The sequence below is a fragment of the Cloeon dipterum genome, chromosome 2 (genome assembly GCF_949628265.1).
Source record: "Cloeon dipterum chromosome 2, ieCloDipt1.1, whole genome shotgun sequence".
In the NCBI taxonomy this organism is placed as follows: Eukaryota; Metazoa; Arthropoda; class Insecta; order Ephemeroptera; family Baetidae; genus Cloeon; species Cloeon dipterum.
In genome coordinates, this window is record NC_088787.1 from 24,973,851 (window position 1) to 24,981,032 (window position 7,182).

The following is a 7,182-nucleotide window of genomic DNA, read 5'->3' on the forward strand; positions in this document are numbered from 1 at the left end:
GGTTGCTCCTGAAGGGAGTTCGATCTCCAAACCCTTTTTAATTAATTTAAACCAATAAAAGCAATATTTCCTGCGAGTTTGAATGAATTTCACCGTTCCTAACTCGAGAAAATTAATTAAAACTCCGGAAAAAAGTCAATTTTGAGGGTTAAAAATTCGAGGAGTGTCTCCTGAAGGGAGTTCGATCTCCAAACCCTTGCCACTTCCTTTAGACTAATAAATGCAATATTTCTTGCGAGTTTGAATGAATTTCACCGTTCCTAACTCGAGAAAATTAATTAAAACTCCGAAAAAGGGTCAATTTTGAGGGTAAAAATTCGAGGGGTTGCTCCTGAAGGGAGTTCGATCTCCAAACCCTTTTTAATTAATTTAAACCAATAAAAGCAATATTTCCTGCGAGTTTGATCCAATTTCACCGTTCCTAACTCGAGAAAATTAATTAAAACTCCGGAAAAAAGTCAATTTTGAGGGTTAAAAATTCGAGGAGTGTCTCCTGAAGGGAGTTCGATCTCCAAACCCTTGCCACTTCCTTTAGACTAATAAATGCAATATTTCCTGCGAGTTTGAATAATTTTCACCGTTCCTAACTCGAGAAAATTAATTAAAACTCCGGAAAAGGGTCAATTTTGAGGGTAAAAATTCGAGGGGTTGCTCCTGAAGGGAGTTCGATCTCCAAACCCTTTTTAATTAATTTAAACCGATAAAAGCAATATTTCCTGCGAGTTTGATCCAATTTCACCGTTCCTAACTCGAGAAAATTAATTAAAACTCCGGAAAAAAGTCAATTTTGAGGGTTAAAAATTCGAGGAGTGTCTCCTGAAGGGAGTTCGATCTCCAAACCCTTTTTAATTTATTTAAACCTATAAAAGCAATATTTCCTGCGAATTTGAATAATTTTCACCGTTCCTAACTCGAGAAAATTAATTAAAACTCCGGAAAAGGGTCAATTTTGAGGGTAAAAATTCGAGGGGTTGCTCCTGAAGGGAGTTCGATCTCCAAACCCTTTTGAATTTATTTAAACCGATAAAAGCAATATTTCCTGCGAGTTTGAATAATTTTCACCGTTCCTAACTCGAGAAAATTAATTAAAACTCCGGAAAAGGGTCAATTTTGAGGGTTAAAAATTCGAGGGGTGTCTCCTGAAGGGAGTTCGATCTCCAAACCCTTTTTAATTTATTTAAACCGATAAAAGCAATATTTCCTGCGAGTTTGAATAATTTTCACCGTTCCTAACTCGAGAAAATTAATTAAAACTCCGGAAAAGGGTCAATTTTGAGGGTTAAAAATTCGAGGGGTGGCTCCTGAAGGGAGTTCGATCTCCAAACCCTTTTTAATTAATTTAAACCGATAAAAGCAATATTTCCTGCGAATTTGAATAATTTTCACCGTTCCTAACTCGAGAAAATTAATTAAAACTCCGGAAAAGAGTCAATTTTGAGGATTAAAAATTCGAGGGGTGGCTCCTGAGGGGAGTTCGATCTCGAAACCCTTGCCACTTCCTTTAGACTAATAAATGCAATATTTCTTGCGAGTTTGAATGAATTTCACCGTTCCTAACTCGAGAAAATTAATTAAAACTCCGGAAAAGGGTCAATTTTGAGGGTTAAAAATTCGAGGGGTGGCTCCTGAGGGGAGTTCGATCTCCAAACCCTTTTTAATTTATTTAAACCGATAAAAGCAATATTTCCTGCGAGTTTGAATAATTTTCACCGTTCCTAACTCGAGAAAATTAATTAAAACTCCGGAAAAGGGTCAATTTTGAGGGTTAAAAATTCGAGGGGTGGCTCCTGAAGGGAGTTCGATCTCCAAACCCTTTTTAATTTATTTAAACCTATAAAAGCAATATTTCCTGCGAGTTTGAATGAATTTCACCGTTCCTAACTCGAGAAAATTAAATAAAACTCCGAAAATGTGTCTATTTTGAGGATTAAAAATTCTTTGGTTTGTCCTGATTGGAGTTTAATTTCAAAAATATCTTCATCTGTTGCCAGTTTTTATTATAATATTGGCTTTGAATTGTAATTAGTCATACCGTCTGAAAATTTAGTAAGAAAATTCCAAACTATGAGCTAATGTGAAATGTTCGAATTTTACAAACCCAGCCGGCCTCTACTGATTTCAATGATACAGATTTTCCCTGTGTTGAGACGTACACTACAGAGTGACCTTTTGATTGAACAGTTCGTTTACGGGGATTTCCATTTCCGAGGGTATATTTTAGAGCGTAAAGTTTTTGCCTGTTCTGTCCTTTATCTGTTCCATTATTTTATTCTGTTTTCCTTTTCAGTACCGTCATTAATATACCTGTTTTCTCTGTTATCTTTTCATGATATAAATTTTAATGCGATACAAAAAAAGTGATTGTTTTAGATATTTAATCTGTTCCAATATTCGTGAAAAGTGCGCCCAATTTTGAAGTAGTTAGAATATGGTGATCGAAATGAGAGAAAGACCATCTATATGAAAGGGTGTGCTTTAGTTAGGCGGGTTTAGACGATTTTTGGTTATAGGCGATTTTAAGTCGGTTTCAATCGTAATAATTTTCCATGATTCTTGAAGATTTCATATTTTTGGAAAGAAATAGAGCACAGATAAAAATAGTCGATCGTCTAAGTTTCTATCAGAGTTCACCAATTTTGCAATTTAAAAAAAATACAACGTACGGATTTTAAAAAAAAAATATCCCAGTCTGGATTTTTTTGTATATTGAAATATTTTTAAAAAAATCGATTTTTAGGGCAGTTTGCACTTCCAAATCTCGAGTTCTAAACATCAGAATTGCAAAAACTAACCACCGTTAGACTCGTCCTCACCTGAACTAATGAGCCAAAGTGTTTAGGGGATGCTTTCCTTCATTCCCTTTCAACCCGATTGCTACAATTTTGATAAAAAAAACCATGTTACCATACATGCTCTGGGCTTAAAAATACCTAAAATTATCGAAATTATCCAAAAATTTCAATTAAATTATCACCATGTTGCACCCTACCCTGTCCCTTCTTTTAATAGGAAAATATTTTTAATTAAAATATTTATTAAAACAATAATCCAGAATTATAAAATGTTTTACTTTTTTACGAGGTGATTGAAGTATAGAAGCTTAGGGTGTATATAGGGTGACCACCCCTAAACCATTCAGCCGGTCAGAGGAGATCGAGACGAGTTCAATGGGGGTAGTATATTTAATTTTTGAGTAAAATTGTTTACGCTGCGGACAATTTTTTAGGCTAAATATTTATACTGTACATACATGAAAGAAAGTATGCGTTTTAAAACAGTATCAAAATGAAAGTTATGCTATCTTGTTTGTTTGCCGTTGCGTAATTGCAAACTCGTACCCTTTTAATATGCTTCCTATTTTTGCATTTACGTGGAATGTTCGTTTGGTTGTTTTGCCCATATCAAGATTTTTCAGCTTGGTCACCGCATCGTCCGCTTAGGACACGAATTTTAGCATTGTGTTCCACCGCATTTCCCCTCAAAATAGAGTTTTGGCGGCATAATATCTCTCATCATCATATCACACCCTGCGAAAAATCTTCATTGTTTTAATATTAGGGTAATATTATTTCCCAATAACCATTATTGTTTTAATATTGGCGTCTAATGTTATATCAATGTGAAAATGTGACTTTTTTCAATATTGTTCTAATATTGGCACCAATATTGGCCGCTATCATTGCGTTATTATTAATTTCAAATGGAAATTAAATGATGTCCTAATTTCCGTAGAATATTGGTAATTAGGGGTTTTCTGAATGAGATACATAGTTTTATTTAATTATTTTATATTTTTATTATATCTAGACAAATTATTGTAACACTTGTAAGTCACAGAAGAGTTATATAACTTATAAAAAATTATTTATACGTCATTTCACATAAAACAGTTGGGTTTCTCTCTAGTCACAGCATTCTAGTTTTACAATGTACATTGAAGTGCACAGCAGGGATTGAGACAAAGTCGTTGGGTTTAAGTAGGGAAATACTTAAAATCAGCACTACATAATACATGTTGGCCACTTAGTCAAATCGTCGTCCTGTCGGGACACAGAGCGACGTCGACACTGGCATGAATAAGGGGTGGTCAGAAATTGATGAGGGACTTGTCATGTGTGCTGATGGCCTGAACTTTATATTATACAGAGCGGCTATTATTGTTTCCCATTTTTGTCACTGTCAATGCGGCCCGTCGGGCCGAACGATTCGACAAAATCAAAAGTGACACACTAATTAAAATTAATTTGGCATTTAATAATAACTGTCAGCTCTAGCATTGTTATTAACGAATTTTGAAAAATTTAAATGCAAAATTAATTTTAATTAGAGTGCCACTTTTGATTTTCTCAAATCGTTCGGCCCGACGGGCCGCATTGACAGTGACAAAAATGGGAAACAATAATGGCGGCTCTGTATAATATAAAGTTCAGGCCATTAGCACACATGACAAGTACCTCATCAATTTCTGACCGCCCTTTTTGGTGCCAGTGCTCATAAAAGTCATTAATATTTTTTAAGTCAAGGACCAAAGGTTCCAAAACGCCCAAATTAAAAAAAATGCAGTGAAGTGGTAGCAATAAGGTTTTTTTTATCAATTTTCACCAGTTTCTTGCAGGCCATGTTTTCACTTAAGTTTTCAATATTTTTCTAAATTGCTCATGCGACTAGAAAAATTGTCTGAGATAAATTTATTGAGAAATTGAGGCAAATGAAAATTTAAAAGGAAATATCTACTTGTAAATTTTGACCACTCCGACCTCTAATTTTATATAATATTAATACCTAGGAGGAAATGACAAAAGTCAATTTAATGCGCAATAAATTGGTAAAAATTGAGTTGCTCAAACAGCAATTAAAAACCAGTGGAGAAAAATACCGGGTGAATACAAATGCAATTCTGCACGAACGCATGACGCAAGGACATAAAATTAATTATTTTGAGTTCCAAAGTAGTTTATTGGTGTGGCGGTACGTGGGGCCACTTTCGTGGAAGGTGGATGTTCATGGAGCTAGGGTAGTTCTCGATCAGAAAAGACGATTAGGGCAGCAACATGAGGAGAAAGTCCACAAGGTAAACGGGTGCGGGTCGTGGATGTCCTTGGGCACTAGGCGGCGACGTGAAAAGTGGCCCGGCTCAAAGCCGACGAACTTCGCCATCTTCTTGTCCAGCCGCGCATTGTCCTTGTCCCTCTTCCAGCTCGTTCATCGTCTGCTCCACAGGGTCGAAGCCATCCTCGCCCGGCCTGTCAACGAAAAATTGCATCAAAATTCGATGTTGTATCAAAGTTACGGCTCGTTTTCTCACTGCGTGCAGCAGTAAAAATTTGTAACCGCGAATTGGAATGAAAACAAAGTAAAAAACGAATAATTCTCATTACCTGTAATATTTGCTGAACGGTGCGTGTGTTGATAACATCAAGGATCCTTACATGGGTGTATTTTAAACTCTTAAGAGCAGACAAACGACTCGCAGAACGAAGAACAAAACGAAAATTGCATGAAGCGTAGCCGTTAGCCGTTCAGTGTTTGTTTCTTGATGCGGTGATGGCGGACGGAGTAGCAGAGTGTGCGACTCGTGCGACTCATGGATGCGCACGCATTCACGCATGCGCACTGATATCATTGAATTAACATTGGTGTAATATTAAAACAAGCTTAAGATAATAACTTATTTACATTTGTTTTTCATTATTTTTTTAATATTACCGCAACATTGTGTTGCAATCATTTTTTATTCATCATTTATTAACATTATTCCAATAATGCTTATGATTAAATTATCATTGGTATTATTGGCTAATGAAGATTTTTCGCAGGGCAGGCTTACCATTGGTTCAATAATTTTAGGAACATTATTTTTTAAAACAGTCATGACTTCACATGTTTGATTGCATCCGTATTTCTAGGGAGAGCCAAAAGTTCAGTATATGTGATATCATTTTCGTAAGCGTGTATACCGGATATACAGCTTTGCCTAATGTTCTTCCAACCTGGCGGAGGGCTGTTTTTGCACGTTCAAAATGTTCATCGCGTTGTGCAAGGTTTTCGCAATTTTTATAGGTAGATGCGACTTGTCAGCTTTTTCCACTTGACTTTAACCAAAAGGATCACCCTTTACCGACATGGCAGTCTGCGTCCGTAGCCTTTTACTTGATTTATTTTAAAATTATCGTACTTTTCTTTAAATCAGCAGTGCGACGTCACAACTTAAATTATTACGTGGCTCGCAAGCAACTCCAAATTCCCGGGGAACCATCGTTTTTGCGGCCGTAGCTTGTCCGAATATAACGCTCTTACAATTAGAGTTGTGCGAAAACCGCCTGCAATTTTGGCTACAGAGATGCGACTTGATGGCGGTGTTTCGGGATGTTACACTTATGATATGTAATGACGTGAATTTTAAATATTATGGGACAATCCAGCGGTTCATTGCGCGGGTCCAAATTAAGCAAAAAATCATTGCGGGAGCTCACCTTCCACAGTGCGGTTCTAAATTCTGAATAAATCGCGGAAACCGAAAAATGTTGCTGTGGCGCTGCGCGGCGCCGCACCGTTGCGGCTCTCTGCCAGAGCCAAATCCACTTAAAGGCGCCAATAATTAGCGATGATACCGACAAAACCACTTAAAAACAGTTCTCAGGTGGTGCGACCGGTTGGTGACAGGCGAGGGTGAATAATCGTCGCAGTGTATCGTCAAATGTGACAGAAATCGCAGGAAAAAGCATTAAGAACGCGCCGCAGATAGGATTTCCGGTCGAGTTACCCTGAAAAAGGTCGTTTTGGTATTCCAGGTAAAAGTCGGAAAAAGACCTATCCGATGAGGGGTCGTGGTCGACGATGGGACTAAGGGCAGAATTTAAACACAAATCAACCAAAAATGGTGTGCTTGCGCGCAGGCCGTAAACACGCGCCCTTGTGCACGGCACACTACAGCTGCACCCTGCACATCATCTCCGCGAGCGCAAAACAAAACAAAAAAAACACACACAAAATTAATTTTAGCAAAGTTCCAATGATTGAACTGTAACTCGAGAAAATTAATTAAAACTCCGGAAAAAAGTCAATTTTGAGGGTTAAAAATTCGAGGAGTGTCTCCTGAAGGGAGTTCGATCTCCAAACCCTTGCCACTTCCTTTAGACTAATAAATGCTATATTTCCTGCGAATTTGAATAATTTTCACCG

At 37.2% G+C, this 7,182-nt stretch overlaps 1 long non-coding RNA gene across 1 annotated transcript; it reads right to left on the minus strand.

Moving 5' to 3' along the window:
• Positions 1 to 4,349: 4,349 nt before the first annotated feature.
• LOC135936961 (uncharacterized) lies at positions 4,350 to 5,574 on the minus strand. The gene is made up of 2 exons (XR_010574413.1): positions 5,379 to 5,574; positions 4,350 to 5,243 (listed from the first exon to the last, which is right to left on the minus strand). It is a non-coding gene; the product is annotated as an uncharacterized LOC135936961 (long non-coding RNA).
• Between the last annotated feature and the right edge of the window lie 1,608 nt (positions 5,575 to 7,182).